This window comes from Leopardus geoffroyi, chromosome C3 (assembly GCF_018350155.1).
Source record: "Leopardus geoffroyi isolate Oge1 chromosome C3, O.geoffroyi_Oge1_pat1.0, whole genome shotgun sequence".
Taxonomy (NCBI): domain Eukaryota; kingdom Metazoa; phylum Chordata; class Mammalia; order Carnivora; family Felidae; genus Leopardus; species Leopardus geoffroyi.
The window spans coordinates 118,064,375-118,082,056 of NC_059338.1; the positions used below are offsets into that span (position 1 = coordinate 118,064,375).

The 17,682-nt window shown below is 37.1% G+C and overlaps 1 long non-coding RNA gene across 5 annotated transcripts; it reads right to left on the bottom strand.

The window, feature by feature from the left end:
- Positions 1–283: 283 nt before the first annotated feature.
- On the bottom strand, positions 284–17,649 carry LOC123585890. Of its 5 annotated transcripts, none has more exons than XR_006706474.1 (4): positions 17,230–17,649; positions 16,337–16,460; positions 13,438–13,527; positions 362–644 (listed from the first exon to the last, which is right to left on the bottom strand). It is a non-coding gene; the product is annotated as an uncharacterized LOC123585890 (long non-coding RNA). The 5 variants fall into 5 exon arrangements; XR_006706475.1 differs by lacking the exon at positions 17,230–17,649 and adding an exon at positions 16,926–17,221; XR_006706477.1 differs by lacking the exon at positions 17,230–17,649 and adding an exon at positions 16,551–16,871.
- Positions 17,650–17,682: the final 33 nt, after the last annotated feature.

A 17,682-nucleotide genomic window follows, 5' to 3' on the forward strand; every position in this document is an offset into this window, starting at 1 on the left:
TGATCACAAGAATTTATCTATGTTTGTTTCACAAGAATTTATATTCTGGGGGTCAGTTTCTCATTCTCCAGTAGGTCACCTTTGTCAGCATTGTAAATGATCTAGAGCAGCAGCAGACTCCATTCTAACAATGCCTAATCTGTGGTTTTCCATAAGAGGTTTTTTTTTTTCTTCTTTTCTTCTTCTTCTTCTTCTTCTTCTTCTTCTTCTTCTTCTTCTTCTTCTTCTTCTTCTTCTTCCTCTTCCTCTTCCTCTTCTTTCTCCTCCTCCTCCTCCTCCTCCACCACCACCTTCTTCTTCTTCTTCTTCAGGAAATTCTTCATCAGAGGATCAAAGCCCCCTTATGGCATCCAGGAGCCATTACAAAAAAAACAAAGCAAAGCAAAGCAAACAAATTAACAAAAGCCTCAGCTCTTTTATTGTCATCTTCAAATGGGTCTAAGATTTGCATAATAGACTGTAAGAGGGGTGAGCTATAAGACAGCCCAGTTATTTCCATTCTTCCTTACTGACCATTACATGCCCTTCCTCTTTTCTTTGAAATGAAGTAGCCAAACTTAAAGATTCACCTGGTTTCTGCCCATGCCTCTTGTGAATTCTCCTCCTTTCACATTAATATGGGTGTCCATCTCTAGGATTGCTCTCTGAAAGACAGGAGAACTTCTTTGACCTTCTATGACCATCTTAGCACTAATTGTTACAATGGATGAGGCTGCTCACTATGTTGGTGAGAGAGTACCCCCGCCAGCCTTTCTCCCCATCCCTTCCTAAATACCCCCACGAAGAGGAGAGTTTGTAACTGCTGCACCCTGTTCAGACAGCTGTCTTTTCCAGTGGCCAGCATGCAACTATGCCCTAATTTCTTTTGTTAACAGGCAATAAAGTTGAGAACCAATTTATTTGCTGATTGACCAAACAATTTGATCTGCATGTTCATTATCATTTCTCATAGATTTCCCTTAAATTCTATCAAACTGCATGGCTCTCATTTTTCTGCTACCAGAAATCCTTGTCTCCCTGTCTATATCCCAGCTTCATTGCTAAAATATCTTTCAAGAACTGTGAGGGGTTTGAAATTTTTACCTAACTTGCAAGGTAATAAGTTAGCCTGCCATAAAAGAAAGACAAAGATTCATTGGTGCTGGGAGAAGACACAAAACTCCCCATTTAGAGACAAAGGACTTTATTTCTCATGACAGTACCAGAAGCCAGAGTATATGAATTTTTGCATACATTACACGAATTCCAATTCTTCCAGGGAGACTTGAAGAGGGCAAGATGACCACTACAAACAGTGGGTTTCAGGAGAGGAATCCTAAGCTTAAGGAACTTGAATCTTCTATAAAAGGAGTAAGTATGTCTGCCCTTGGCTTATGTAGGATTCATCGTCTTGTTATGTTGAGTAGCAAGCAACCCTACTCTTCCCTTCAGAGTGAGACACTACATCTTCCAAGTCCCATTGTTATGCAAACATCTTTGAAAAGAGTCCAGAACAAAGGCAGTTCTAACTCACTCATGAGACATGCAAACCTACAAGAGATCTGCTGAAAACTGTTTTCTAATAATAATAGTAATGTGAAATTATCACTAAACAGCATTCATAATTTTGATAAAAATTGTCATAGATTCATTCAGGGAATTAGAATTAAGAATATCTTTCCTAATGAACAAATGCTTCCTTTCGTGCTGTTATCTGTGAATTAAAGTGAATGAATGTCTCTTGTAATTTATGTAGTAATAGCTTACAATTAATCCTCATTGTGTATGTATTTTATTTGAAGTTCAAATTCTTGTTTATATTCCCCAAACTAGCTAGGCACATCATGGTTCTGTGTTCTCAGAAACAGTGCTAAAATGGTTGTTGAATGAGAATTCCCAGAAACAGTGCTAAAATGTTCGTTGAACAAGAAAGGATAGAAACAAATCATGGGGGGTTGCACATGGGCTGGACAGTGTCAAGAAAACCTGGCAAGTTCCTGGTGGATATATCTCAGTGACACTGAAAGAAGGAGGCAGTTCCTGATAGTCAGAGGGCCTTAAATCCTCATCTGAAATAGATTAATACATGTTTACCATGTAATAGCATGCTTTAGATAAGAGAGCTAACAAGTACTGTATTTGGTAACATCTGCTTTTATTTAATTGTAGTGGTGACTTAATAGAGTCCATATGGAGTGAGGAGAGTTGCTTCACAGACTACTTATTGAAACACTGTTTTGGAGGATGGAGCAGTACTTTTACCCTCAAAGGTGGCACTTTACAGAGATTTACTTCTTGCTAGCTATAAACTACATTTTTGTTACACAATTTGGATAGTAAACTCTGATTTAATGTGGCTATTTAATTAACAACACAAACATCTTGTGAATTCCTAATTATTTTTAAATTGTGCTCAGCATTTAAACATATAATCAAGCAAATATTTTCAAAATATAACATGTAAAGGAATAATGATGTCTTGGTAACAAAGCTCACAATGTGGTTACACTCGCACAAAAAGATTTGAGATTTTTACTTTTTTTTTCATTTTATTTGAGAAAGAAAGAGAGAGAGAGAGGAAGAGGGGCAGAGTGAAGGAGAGAAAATCCCAAGCAGGCTCATTGCCAACGTGGGGGGGTCTACCCCACAACCCTGGGATCAAGACCTGAACTTATATCAAAAGTCAGACACTCAACTGACTAAGCCATCCAGGTGCACCAAGATTTGAGAATTTTAAAGTCATGTTCAGAGTAAGAGAAATATAAGAATAGATAGAAATAGATTGCTCAGGAGTGATTTTCATTTAAGCCATCTATCAACAGAGATGGAAGCATGTTATTCAAAGTTCATTTTGCTTTTGTCTTCTCCAACCTGGAGAACTTTTTAAATCTAGAAGTGACAGAGAGAGAAAAAATCCATGATGGTTGAAGAATTAGCAATAAGTAATATTTTTGCATATGCTCATGTATTCTATATCCTCAGATCTTTGGGTCTATAGTTTCTAAATATAACAAATAAATGATTTAATGGAAACAGTAATGAAGTGAGAGTCAAGAGAGCAGCTAGTCTAACCTTGAACAATTCACTTGAACTATCTGGAATTGATTTTCTGGGCTATAAAATGAGGTGATTAAAAATACATTTGTCTTTTTAAGCCTACTTTTGGATTAAGAAATCTGTGGGAAAATTAGATTGATGAATATATCTACCTTCTTACTAGCCAATTGTGCTTCTTCTCTATAAATAATATTGAAATTATTAGAAAATGATTATAATGAGTCCAGAGTCATGGCATTGACCAAAGACCTCACCCAAGACATCTTATCATCACCCAAGATATCTTGGCATTTTGACTGGAGAATCACTGGAAAAGAGCTCCCCTCCCCCTTCTAATGTGAGTGTTCCTGAGACATAGGCCACACGGTGCAACTGACCAACTGGATCTCACAACTTCCTATGTAAGGAAAGGGGATATTGACATTATTGGACTATTTTTAGTTTTTACCAGGGTCTATACTAATACAAATTCCCTATGAGCTAGCTCACTTTGGCCCAGTTCTGAAGGCATAGGTCTTAACATGCAATGGCTGGTAAACAGAGGAGCCATTCATCTGACATCAAACCTTGCTTTCTATGCACTAAGTTACACCACTGCTGAATACAACTGAGTGAAATAACATTGCTTTTCCTGGATGTCTCTTATTTCTTTGAATAGGTTTCATAGCTAGCTCCTTGAGGATCAAGCCTTATTCATTATGATACCTTGAGCCTAGTACAAAATCTGCACACACTAAGAACGTATTAGATAACTGCTGCATGCAACTAAGGTCATATTGAAGTTTATGGAACATAATAGTACTTTTCAATGTAAAATATTTTTATTTAGATGAACACTTACACCACTCATTAGTTTCCTACTTGATGTAAAAATCCAGAATGTTGATATTTCAATTTGCAACAAGTATGAGAAAATGGTTTCAGAAAATAGACAAACTAGATGAATTCTTAGTACCAGCATAAGTATTCTCATAGATTATCTAGGAACTAATACTTTAAATTATTTTCATTTGCTTCATTAAAAACAAAAATGACTTGAGGTATCTGGCTGGCTCAGTCAGTAGAGCATGCCACTCTTGATCTCAGGGTTGTGAATTCAAGCCCAACATTGGGTGGAGATTACTTTAAAAAAATAAATAAAAACCTTTAAAAAAGTATACAATATTTTAAAAAATAAAAATGAGTTATTATCAATAAATACTATATTAAAAGCAACAAAAAAGAGAAAGGGTATCATGCAAGTATAGATGAAAGACTTGAAAACCTGAAAAATCAAGGAAAATGAAATGGAAAGCAACAAATGGTTTAGAATTATTAAAGAAAAATTATTATATATGAAAAATAAAGGAGATCATTATGCATGTATTTCTGAATAGAAAATTAAACAAATGAAACAAAAATATTCAATCATATGACAGAAGGAAATTTATTGAAATAATAATACCCTGAATTTTACCAGAATAAGCAGGTGCAACACAGAGAAATTGACAAAAAATAGTCAACAGGCTTCCAAAATCAAAACCAAATAAAATACCAGGTTTTGGGGGTATAATTAATGTATAAAGAACTGTACACATATAATGTGAACAATTTGATGAGTTCTGATATATGGAAATACCTCTGATACAAGATCGCTATTCAAGTAACAGACATATCCCAAATCTCCCAGAGTTCCTTGCATGTCTTTGTACATAATTCTTGTCTTTTCCATTGAATGAGATTGTGATAAGGTTATTCTCTATTCGCTTCACTAGCTGAAGTCTAAAACAGAATTAACTTGGGTTTGCTGTCCATGAATTAACTACCATGCAAGCCATATACCTCTACTGCATTTTGTTTTAACTCATCTCTACCATAAGGACTCTCCCTTCTGATCCAATAAATCTATTGGTTTGTATGCTAATTTTGTTACGTGAAATAAATATGGGCCTCTCATAAAACATAGGCTTGAATCATGATTACTCTTTTATTTGCTATGCAACTTTGGGCAAATTGCATATCTTATTTCATACCATTAAAAGTTGCAGATCTATGGCAAGAAAGATTTGTATTCTTGGTGATCAGTTGAACTAAAAACAGTTTTGCTATCACCTTCTTAATTTCTACTCTTAGAATTCTATAGAGTTAGCCAAATGATAATATGGCTTGAATGTGGCACACTAATGCATGCTTATGGTAGTTCTTGAGAATGAAAGGCCCATCCCATTATACCTTCAGAGACTGGAGCTGATTTAAGTCATTGGATCTCAGTTTCTGTCAAGAATCCCACTCCTATTGCCATTACCTAGGATCTTTGTAACTCCTTTGATCTTTTCTCCATCAATTCTCTTTTATTCTGGCTTTCCCAGTCTCTACCTCACATAAGTTTAAGTTTTTGTGCAAATGCTTGTTTGTATGAATGTTGCTTTACACCTGGTATGAGGTATACCAATTTCTATGCATTAAGCATAATCCTTTTTCTTCCATTGTACTTGGTTACTGTTAGCAGCTGGATGTTCATAGGTCACTTTTACAGAGCTGGAAACATTTGCTAGTTTCTTCTTCCTTTCCTTTTACTTTCTCCCTCTCTTCCTTTATCACTTCCTCCCTCCCTTCTAAACTTTCTTCCTCTCCTGCCTGTTCTCCCATACTTCTGATAGTACTTCTTTCTTTAGCTTTCGGAAGTCTAAAGTTTGACTTCTAGATAACTAAAATGAAAGTCTCTCATATGTATTATGTATATAGTTCAGAAATAGCTTTTAACTTATTCTACCTATTGTTATTCTTATTCTACCCTAGGAAGACTTACCATAGAAAGTAAAAGATACCCAGTCAAATTTAATTTTTGGATAAACAACAGATAATTCCTTAGCATATGTCTCAATAATTGCATGGGATATACTTATACTAAAAATAATTTGTCATTTATCTGAAATTCAAATTTAACTGTAGGTCTTATATTTTTATATGCTGAGTTTGGCAATCTTAAGTATATTTTATAGGTCTGATAGACATGTTTTTTTAATAAATCAGTGTTAAAAATCATTTTATAATTTTGAACATTAGACCATCTCTACCAAGGAGATGTGGACAACATTCACATTAAGAGATTAGAAATTGCCAAATTAAATTAATAAAATTTGTTTTTGATGTATATTATACTTGTCATCATAAAACTACCTATTTTCACTTTTATGATAATTTAATATTATATATTATTTATTATAATTTATTTTATTGGAATTAAAAATACAAATATCTGTTTAAAAATAGGTAAATAGCCACTTTATACTAAATCAATAACCCACTTATTCTAAAGCACTTGGAGATTTTATTGATTTCCTTGAGCTATGATAGTATAGAAGAAAAACAAAATACAGTAAGTTTGCAATTCTGCAGATGCTGAATATTAAGCAATTGAGAGGGGATGGGTATGAAACATGATTTTTTTTCTCCTTCCATAAAAGTAGTACTTCTTAGGGCAGGACAATTTCAGATATATGTCAACATAAAAAAAAAAAACAATTTTTAAAGAAACTCTCTTTTTAAGTTATCTAATTCATGAAGAAAAGTGATTAGCATGTGTTGCTGTACCTACTCGAAAAAACAAACAAACAAACAAACAAACAAACAAACAAAACCCCCAAAAAACAAACCAAACCAAAACACTGACAGGCTTAAAAGCTTTCCTCCCCTTAGACATACACGTTATGATGACCCCTAGTGGTAACGCTATGCAAATGTACCACGCTTATACAGACCCAGATAAGTACACATAGAATAGCTTTTCATCAAGAAGCTTCATGTGGGTATAAAAACTTACCTTACTATTACATCAGTCCATGTGTTCCTCTAAATTTAATTCAGAGTAAACTAAAAAATACTTTCATTTACTTAATACAGAGTATGAAACTTAACTAAACTAATGGGCAAAAATTAGGTTAAATTGTATTTATACATAGTCCAGTATTTTAAATTTTGACTTCTTGCAATACAGATACTGGTTATGGCTTGGAGTTAACACCAATTCATATGTTGGCAGAATTTGAGAAATTTAGGATACTTCAGATATTATCTGATTTCAAATTCTTCATTTCTCAAAGAGAATATATAGAGTAAAGAATGGCTGAGAGGCTTAAATTTAGTCAGCTATTTACTGACAGAGTTAGAACTAAGAAATAGTCTCCAGACTACCATATCAGTACAATTCCAATATCTGCCAGTGCTTTCTTACTGAAAGATCACAATATTTGCCATAATAGGAAAAGAAAATCAGAAATGTGTGCTTCTGTATAGAGGCCTAATACTCATTAAAGTAAGCCTATGATATCTTTCTGAAGGAAGGTATTAACCTTATTCTCTACACAATATATTCATACTCCAAGAGGCAAGAAATGAAGTCCTGCATTCTGATTAATGTTAGGGTACAGCCAAGTACATATATCAATGACAAATAAAACTTGGAAAAATTTAAAAATTGAATTTAATAACCTTAAGCCTTTATATTATAATAATAAAGGATCAAGAAATATAACCATATAATACTTTGAAGATACAGATTTAATTTGCATAGAAAATATTTTACATTCCATTTTCATATGGAATTTTAGTAAGAGCTCATAAATATTTAAATAATTATGATGCAATAAGGATTTTTTTTTTAATTTTAAATATTGGGGACATTGTATAGAGGACTCAAATCCCAGATAGAAAAATTAACTAGCTAATCTTTATAGAGTCCTCAAAACCTTGAGTTTAACATTTTATGGTAACTGTATGTATATATTATTTTGCTTAAAACAATTGTAGGCTCATGAGGAGAGTTCAGAAATATTTTTCTGCTCCTGGTCAGAATCCCAAATCATGAGTTTTCATGTTTTTCAATTTAATTTTTAAAGTTTCTCTTCAATGTTTTTTTTTTTTTTTTGAGACAGAGAGAGAGAGAGAGAGAGAGAGAGAGAAACGACCAGGGGAAGGGCACAGAGAGAGGGAGACAGAGAATCCCAAGGGGCTTTATGCTGACAGCAGACAGCCTGATGCGGGGCTTGAAATCACAAACCATGAGATCATGACCTGAGCCTAAGTCAGACACTTACTTAACTGAGTGAGCCACCCAGGTGCCCCTTTAATTTCATTTTTAAATGAAATTTAAATGAAGATACTGCTGATAGGATATTATATATTTTTTAATTCAAAAATTATTTTAGCTCTGAAAGTCTTTATCATTTCAATATGGACAAATTTGGACAAGTTGACGAAAATCCCAAAGACCATATGAACTTGGAAGCTCCACTGAATATTTTGCTTTTGTAAAGGAGCCAGACTCTTACCTTGGGATGTCTTCAAGGAGTAGCTGAATGACTGCTTATTAGGAATAGTAAGAATAAACTAAATGTTAGAATAAATAAATGTTTTCATTGGGTGAGAGCATGAAATAAGGAATCTACTCATTTTCCGCTCAATGAAGTGTTTCTATAATTTTTAGATTAACAATTGAGTCCTCATGGTCCTACAAAGTTCGATGGTAAGCCAAATGAGATGAAAACTTAAAATTAAGCAACACTTCATGTAAGTTATATCCAACTAACTTCATTATCCTATTTTCCCAGGGAAAATGCACATCTGAGTAAGATTCTTTAAAGGTAGAATATAAAAGTTATCTTAAAAATAAATGCACTAAGAATTTTTAAAAAGTAAAAGTAATTAAAAATGGTAAGTGCAGATGTACCTTTGATAAGGATAAATTAAAAGTTCAAAAGAATTATCATGTTTCAGAATTTTTTTATAATAACACTTAAATTTCATCTGTGAGTTAGTATAGTTGCTTGTCCTATGGAAACTATAAGAGTCTAAGCCAAGGTATAAAATATTTTCCTGACTCTTTGGGTTAATATGATGATAATTTTACTTGGATATATATGACGACAACTAATGTAGAAGATAATCTTGGATGTAAATAATTTACATAATTTTTTCTCTTTCATTTTCAAGACTTATTTGGATGAGTAAGTTTTAATATTATAGAGAACAGTCACATATTGTACCAAAAAAACTAAATAATTACTAACTTGTCATACCAAATTATGATTTACTGACACTGACTTGTGTTCTTATATTAAAACCACACTGCTTACATTTTGATTATATAAACACAAATTCTGTGTTAGCTCATTGCAGATATTTTTTGTTTTCTTTAATATTTTTAATGTTTATTTATTTTTGAGAGAGAGGGAGAGACAGAGCGTGAGCAGTGGAGGGCAGAAAGAGATGGAGACAGAATCCGAAGCAGGCTCCAGGCTCTGAGCTGTCAGCACAGAGCAGTCAGTCCAGAGCTCGATGTGGGGCTTGACCTCACGCACTACAAGATCAGGACCTGAGCCAAAATCAGACACTTAACCTACTGAGCAACCCAGGTGCCCTTATTTTTATAAAGAAGAAATAAATTCTTATTAAGTCTTCAGATTTCTCAATATTGATTACTTTATATTTTGTAATGAATGAGTCACTTATTTTTGGCCTCGCCTAAAAACACTATTCCAATGAAAATGGAATCAGATATCTTAATGATATTAATTAAACAATGACAACATCTAACATATATGATAGGGAAAGTGAATCTCTAGGGGGCATGGATTTTTTTAAATGTATATGAATACTAACTCCCTTATTAGACTACCAGATCCAGATCGTTAGAATGCTCTACTCTTCAACAGAGAGGGAAAGTGAGTCAGAGAGTAGAAGCTGTAGTAGACAACCAAGTTCATTATCATACTAACTCATGAATAATAAGCTGCATATGAATGATTCTGCCTATTCTAGAATTAAGGGAGTGAGGTTAAGTCATTTCAAAATAATGAAACATACAATGGAAGCAACAAATACACTAGAACTAAGATTATCTGACATCTTTTCTTGTCTTTCTATTACTGTCTTTCCTCTAATTATAACAACACTGATATGGGTTAATTCACTTTTATTTTTGTTCATGTAAGTAGAAAAGGAGGGCATTTCAACTTAGATGTTTAGTTTCTCATTACTGTTGGAAATTAACTCATAAAAGATTTTCTGAGCTCCATAAGTCTAAATTCCAATGCAATGCCTCTAATTTAATATAAAATATTTTCTCCTATATCATACATTTTTTATTGTGATCTTATGGCTTTTATGGATGCCAATCTAATTTCCATTCTGTTTTCCATTTCCTTTCTTTTGCCCATGAACTAATGAAAAGTGCATTTAATATACTATGTAATAGTTCAAAAGGGACTAATTACATTTTGATAACACTGTTGAAGACTGCCATTGTATAGTTCCTTTTCTTTTGTTAAGAAATGAAAACCTTTATCCTTTCTATTAATACCAGTTAAGCACACAACACTTGTTACTCTCTAGTATAACCTGTTAGGAATGTTCTCATAGCATCTTCACTCTGAACATTTCTAATTTTTTGTTTAAAGTCCTTTGTTCACCCAGTCCCAATGAGTCTTTGCGGCCTTCTTTCTGTATGTATAGCATGACATAGTCACATGCTCTCATAATCCTCTATGTTGTTTAGCATTTCAAAGTTACAGAAATCTTATATATAATCTCATTCAATCTTCACAACTGCCCAGAGGTATAAATCCCATTTTATAAATGAAGAAGATGAAATTCAGAAATATGATTTTCCTAAAGGTGTGCAGTGTCTAAAGGTATCCTCAATTTCCATTCTTCATTTTATCAGCCATCTACAGAATAATATGTCCTTTCTCATCATATCCGTCACCTCATACCAAACCATGACAAGTCTGATAATCCACAGAGCATTATCCGATTTTAGTCTACCACAGTTATTTATATGGCCTGGGTGAAACAGCAATGAAACTTTGTCTTAAACTGGATTGTTTATTTATGGTGTTTTCTTGTGTGTTTAAAGTAGTTTACAATGAATCTTTTTCTTTTAAAAAAAGCAGTCAATTGTAAATCAGAATACATGTGTTTTTAACCTTTGTCAACAAGTCACAGGACTTGTTTAACCTCCATCTCCTTATGGAGTCTCAATCGCCTCTTTCTAATAATGAGGAATTTGAAGGAGAGAACTTTAAAAATTTCTTTCCAATTTATACATGCCATGTCTATGTTGAACATGATATGTAAGAATAGAAGAAGGGGGAGGCTTCAATGGAATGGCATGAAGAATAAATGGAGACAAAAAAGAACAAACACATGCACAACATACTGGAGGCTACTACGATGGTTAGTAGTGAGATGACAGAGTAGGAATTTATAAGGGACAGTGATAAACTACAAGTGCAGGTGAAGGAATGAATCAAAGTGGTATTGGACAGAAAGACATGACAGCTGCCAATGACTGATTCAACACGAAGCATAAATTAGTGTCAGAGTCAGAGGTGTTCAAGGTGTAGTGGGAACATGGATCCATATGAACCAGTGGGCCCAGATTGAGATGTGGGAACTAAGGAATACGCCTTCTAAGGAAAACATGATAAAGTTGGTTGGGGACATGTTGAGTTTTAGGTGAAAGTGATGATATGAATTCTAGACCACAGGATTGGGCTTAAGGCTAGAAATATGGAAATCACCAGGGTAGAAGAAACAGATAAAACTTAAGAGAATCCCTCTAAGGAAGATGGTGGAGGGAGAGAAAGAATTAGACTCTGAGATTCAAATCATGTATATGTTATAACACACCAAGGTCACTGGGAAGAACATAGTAATTGTAGTGCTAGAGGAATGGCCTTACAGGGTGATGGACTATGGCCACAGACAAGGGTCCCCTACCAGCCTAGCTTAATGGTATAAAAGGGTATATACCCAGTTTTTCTTTCTTCTCTTATATGGTGAATACTTCATACTTCCCAGCCATCTTCGACCTCCAAATTTCAGATACTGATTGATGAAGAAATAGGAACGCATCGGAGTTCATTTCCACTCACTCACTTATGCCAAAATCCTATCTCTAAGCTTTGCACTGCTAGTTATTTGTTTATGTTGATGGCAAATCCAAGTGAAAACAATTTTAAAATCCAAGACTTCATTCTCATCTGTCTTAGACCCTAACAAAACTGAGGCGGTCTCTCTTAACCCTTCACATTTATTTTTCTTACATCCTCAATTACTTGGTATTTCATAGTGGTTAATGAATGTTCAGTGGAGGAAAGAAGGAACAAATAAATGAGCAGAAAACCAAATATTTGAGAAACTCATAGTTAAAGGAGAGCATAAGTCAATGAAGGAAACAGAAAAAAAATCATACTACCTTTGGGGGCAGTAATAATAGCTAGCAACTTCTCAACTTTGCCCTGTGTCTGAATCACAGGGACATCTTGGTGCAGCAGAGCCTCAGCACTTCCGGCAGGCGCTCAGACCTTAAGGTTCCACCAGGAGCACACCTTAAATAATAAGGCTATAGATGACTGCTCTATATATGCATGCCCCTGCTAATAACAGATGCATGACTAAATGCCCATAGCTGAGCACTAATTCGGTATTCTCTGAATTAAAACAAAACGTTGTGGGTTCCGCTGATGCAAACAGAGAATGAAGCACATAAATTAATAAGATAAAGGAAGGGACAAGTTTATGATAACTTTCCCAGCTGTAGAGCTCGTTTCTAAAAATCCAATTCATTAAGAAATCGGGTTCTGTGATGGTCAAATTATTTACCTCTAATGTTATTCTAGGTAGTTGTAACCATTCACACATCTCAGCATGCCAGTCAACGGCTCACTTTTAAGTATCTGTCATTTGCCTCTTGGGAGTCATATATGTCATTTACTTCCTCAGATCCCTTCTCTCCCAAGTAATATTTTATTGAATTGCTATTAACCTTTGACAGTGGCACTTATTATTTTCCTTTGGCTTTCTTATTCATTTTCTTTTAATCTCTCTTTTGGATTCTCTATTCTCCATTCACACATAGTTCTGAGATTGTTCATTAGTTTTGTAAAATTGTGGGAAGAAAGGGAATATGTGACAGCAAGCACAGACAGCGAGGGCCAGGAGTTATGAGGACAGACTTAATTAACACTTTAGAGGGAAGAATGATATTCTATATTTTAATGTACAGAGGATAGAAAACCAAGTCCTTTTCTAAGAAGAACACCAACTAGGAAGCAAACACTATTAAGATATGAGAGTAGGAACTTCATAATACTGATTCTTTCGCTTTTTAAAGTTTATTTATTTATTTTGAGAGGGAAAGAGAGAGTGTGCACAGAAGGGGAAAAGAGAGAGTGGAGGAGAGAGAGAATCTTGAATCTTGAATACGTGGGACTTGAACTTACTAACCATGTGATTAGGACCTGAGCTGAAACCGAGAGTTGGACACTTAAGTGACTGAGCCACGCAGGCAACCCTCAAAATTCTGACTCTTAAAAGATAAATCTACGCTACCGATGAGAGATGGAATAACAAACTCACCTGACTGTGATTATATTTCCACAGGTATCCAGATGAGTCCATATGGGGAACTGTTTCATCAGGCTTATCGGACTAGCACAGATACCTGGTCTACAAAGACAGTAAATATTAAATGCTTAATGGAATATATGATATGAAGTAAAAAATATAAGAACTCTTTTTTTTTGAGACAGAGAGGGAGAGAGAGAGAGACCATGGGAGCATGAGCAGGGCAGGGGCAGAGAGAGACTCTTAAACAGGTTCCATGCCACAGCACAGAGCCCGACTGAAGCGGGGCTCGATTCCACGACTGGGAGATCATGACCTGAGCCAAAGTCAAGAGTGGGATGCTTAACTGGCTGAGCCACCCAGGTGCCCCAAAAATATAAGAACTACTAAAAGGTGACTATTTTCACAGAGTTGGCAAACATACAGCAAAGGTAGTGAAAATTCAATTTTCTCTTCTGAAGAATTCTTTAGGGTAAAGTCTAAAGCCTGAAATGGCACACAGAACTTTTCCTGACCTCTGTGACCTCTGACCTGGACCTTGCTTTACACACACCTTGGCCTCCAGCCCTTTTAAACCATTCGTAGTTGTCTATATTCATCTTGTATGTTTACTCCTCCCTTGCACACAGGTCTGAAATGCCCTTCCTTTTCTTATCTGACTGGTAAATTTCTTTCTTCAGGATACCCTTTAAGAACCAGTACTTTTGCGATGCTGTCTCCAAGGACCCCAAGGAAAACTAATTAAAATTAATTATTTCTTCCACCCTTTTCTGTAGCACCTTGCATATGTAATTACCTAATTCCTTACCACATTGCTATAATTAGTATACGTCTGTCTCAGTATTTTATTTCTGTTAGTATTTTTGGAAACTTGGACACACACTAATTCATTCATTGCTCATTGAATGCCCACCAATGAGTTTAGTAAATGTCTATAAAAAATTTTCATTATTACTAATCAGCAATTTGAGATTATCTTTTGAATTTATGATTCCCTACTTTCATTTCCTTAGGATAGCTCTTTGAAAGCACAAGACTCCAAGAACGTCTCACTAATATAGGCCCTTATATTTTTACAGGTGGACTACAACCTTTTTTAAACCATTATCTCTTTGCACCCAGTCTCTCTCCATTGCCAATCCTATGCCTAATTCTGAAGATAATCTTTCTTAGTACCTATTCCTATCTAAAATGCTTTACAAATTTTAAAAGTTTATTTATTTATTTTAATTTTTTTTTTTTCAACGTTTATTTATTTTTGGGACAGAGAGAGACAGAGCATGAACGGGGGAGGGGCAGAGAGAGAGGGAGACACAGAATCGGAAACAGGCTCCAGGCTCCGAGCCATCAGCCCAGAGCCCGACGCGGGGCTCGAACTCACGGACCGTGAGATCGTGACCTGGCTGAAGTCGGACGCTTAACCGACTGCACCACCCAGGCGCCCCTTTTTTTTTTTTTTTTTTTAATTTTTTTTTTTTATTTTTTTTTATTTTTTTTTATTTATTTATTTTGAGAAAGAGAGACAGCGAGTGGGGAAAGAGGCAGAGAGAGAGGGAGTTTCACAGAGCCTGAGGCAGGGCTCCAGCCCACAAACCATGAGGTCATCACCTGAGCAGAAGTCAGAAGCCTGATGGACTCAGCCACCCAGGTGCCCCCTATCTAAAATGGTTTAGTGAAAGGGATCCAACTCTTGATCGCCACTCAGGTCATGATCTCATTCATGACTCGTGGGTTTGAGTCCTGCTGCAGGCTTTGTGCTGGCAGTGCAGCCTGCTTGGGATTCTTTCTCCATCTTTCTCTGCCCCTCCTCCACTCTCTCTCTTTCTGTCAAAAATAAATAAACTTTAAAATAAAATACTTTAAGAATTCTCGTTTGATTATTTGATGAAACATGAACTCACGTTTCATTGCAATCCCTCCCTGTATCTTATCCTCCACAAATACTAACACATCTCTTTATTCTGAGCTCAAGTATTTCCTTTGACAATACTTTGACAACAATTCTTTGACGCATCTTGCATTCCACTTCCTTGACAAAATCTTCTAATATTTAGCCTCATTTAGCAAGGGCTTCACCATTTAGAACTGTTTTCTCCTGTACAACTAGTGTAAACATTTTGAATCTCCCTCCTTTCAATAACTATTTCAAGGATTAGGAAAAATTTCGTTTCCATTCCTTCATTTTGCATTTTGCTAGATATAATGTATACATTAAAATAATTGTTGATTTATTGACAATACTCCCCGCCACATTTTGTTACTTTACATTGGCACGCAACACCATATAACTTCTATATAATGATCTTGCTTTCATGTTGTCTTCTGGCCATTTTTTTTTTTTTTTAAAGAAAGTCATCTCAATCTATGGGTTATAAAACTGTTAAGAGTAGAAATGGATTTATATATGGAAAGTCACTGGAATGTAGCAGGAAAAGCACTAAACTGGGAGTAAGAAGAGTCAGGTCTGAATTCTGTCACTTGAATGGTTTGCTAGAAAGTTCTATTACCATCGTTTCTCTCTATCTGTGAAATAAAAACAAAATCCTCAAGAGTGTTGTGAGAATTAAATGAGATACTATGAGTAAAAACATTCTGCAAATTTTAATATGCTATACAACATAAGGTCTTTCTTCTTACGTCTTCAAAATTATTTTGTGGATAGGACATGCTGTGCATTGAGCAGACAGTCAGAAAAGTCTCCCTGGGAGTCTTGGGTCAGGTAGGCGGGTCACATTTCTTCCAGTTTTTAAAGTAATAGCTGCAAAAACCTATTCCTTAGCTTTTTTGTGTTTCTCTTTAGGATACAAATTATTACAGTCCCGAGCAATTTTTGGCAAAGCGTTTTCCAGCGTTTTTCATCTGCTTACCAAATATGACCTCTTGCAGTCCTATCCTTGCTTTATCAACTCACCCATGAAATTTGCCTTGTCAATTCTGTCTTCCATCTCACCGAGGAAGCTGTCACACTTGGAGCAGCCTTTATCCTCAACCTTGCCTGCACCGCTTTCCCGTGGGCTCCTCTTCCCCTCTGCTGGCTGCCAAGGAGAAGCACATTTATTGGCACGGCCCCCAAGCAGATGCCTGCCTGCTTCCCTTCCCCCTTTCTCTTGCAGCCAAAGCATCACCTGCCAAGGGCTGGTGGTTGCTGCCCCCGCTGTCCACTGCCTCACACTGCTGAGGCTCCGAGTCCTTTTTGGCAGCCTCTTCTGAAGTTCCCCTGCCCGCAGCTCTCCTGTGCTGCTTGCCAGCAGCCTCCTCCTCCTGCCTGCAGCTCTCCTCGCTCCCGCCAGCGTCTCCCCCGCTCGGTCTGCGCGCAGCCTCTTCCTCCCGCCCTAGCCAGCTGCTTTACTCGCCTTTCCTCAGGCTGCTCCCCCTCCTTTCTTCCCCAGCCCTTACCCTCGCTCTCGCAGCGAGGTTTCTTTCCAGCGCCCCCGCCCTCCCTAGCCCGATGTTTTGTTAACACGCGGGGCCACCTCTTCTGGGTCGCAGTGTGTACGTACGTCCACTGGACAGAACATTTTCGGAAAGTGAACGTTTTCTTCCCGCTTCTGTAATTCGACTTGACACCGACCCCCAAATCCCGTGTCTACTCCCTGAGCCGGGAAAGGCGGGGTGTTGTGACGGTAGAAGAGAGTCAGGGAAACAACAGGCCACAGGCTCGGTCGGTGGACCCCAACAAAGTTTTGGACGCTCGGTACTTGTTATCTCAGGCTGCCCAAACTTGACCAGCCCGGCAACCTACGCGAGCGCCCAAACGGCGCACAGCGACTCGGGCGCTCCCTCTGATTCCCCGCGCCCTCCGACCTTCCAGGGACGCTTGATTGGCGAGGCGGGCCGCCCTCCGGGATCCGGCCTGGGCCACTCCCCAGCCCAAGCCGGGGTCCGCAGCCTGAGCCCCACCCAGTCTCCGGGCGGGGAGGGGCGCACTTGTCTCTAGATGCTCGCGAGGGGGTGGGCGAGACGAAAGGATGGAACCGCCCAGGTTCCCGGGTTCCCGTCTCGCAGCTGAGGGGTGGGCGGTATGTTAAGGAACCTCATCCCAATCCAGGGCCTTTCTGGAGGTCTGGCTACTTCCAGTGCGCGGTACAGTAGCTGTTCCCCTTTACAAGCCGTCTCCTTTAAGAAGAAGAGGGCGCGCACGCTCGCGAGTGTGTGTGTGTGTGTGTGTGTAGTTGTGTGTGTGCTCATGTGCAGATATGTGTGCGCGCGCGCTGATGTGTGTGTATGTGTGTGTGTGCGTGTGCGCGCGCGCGCTGA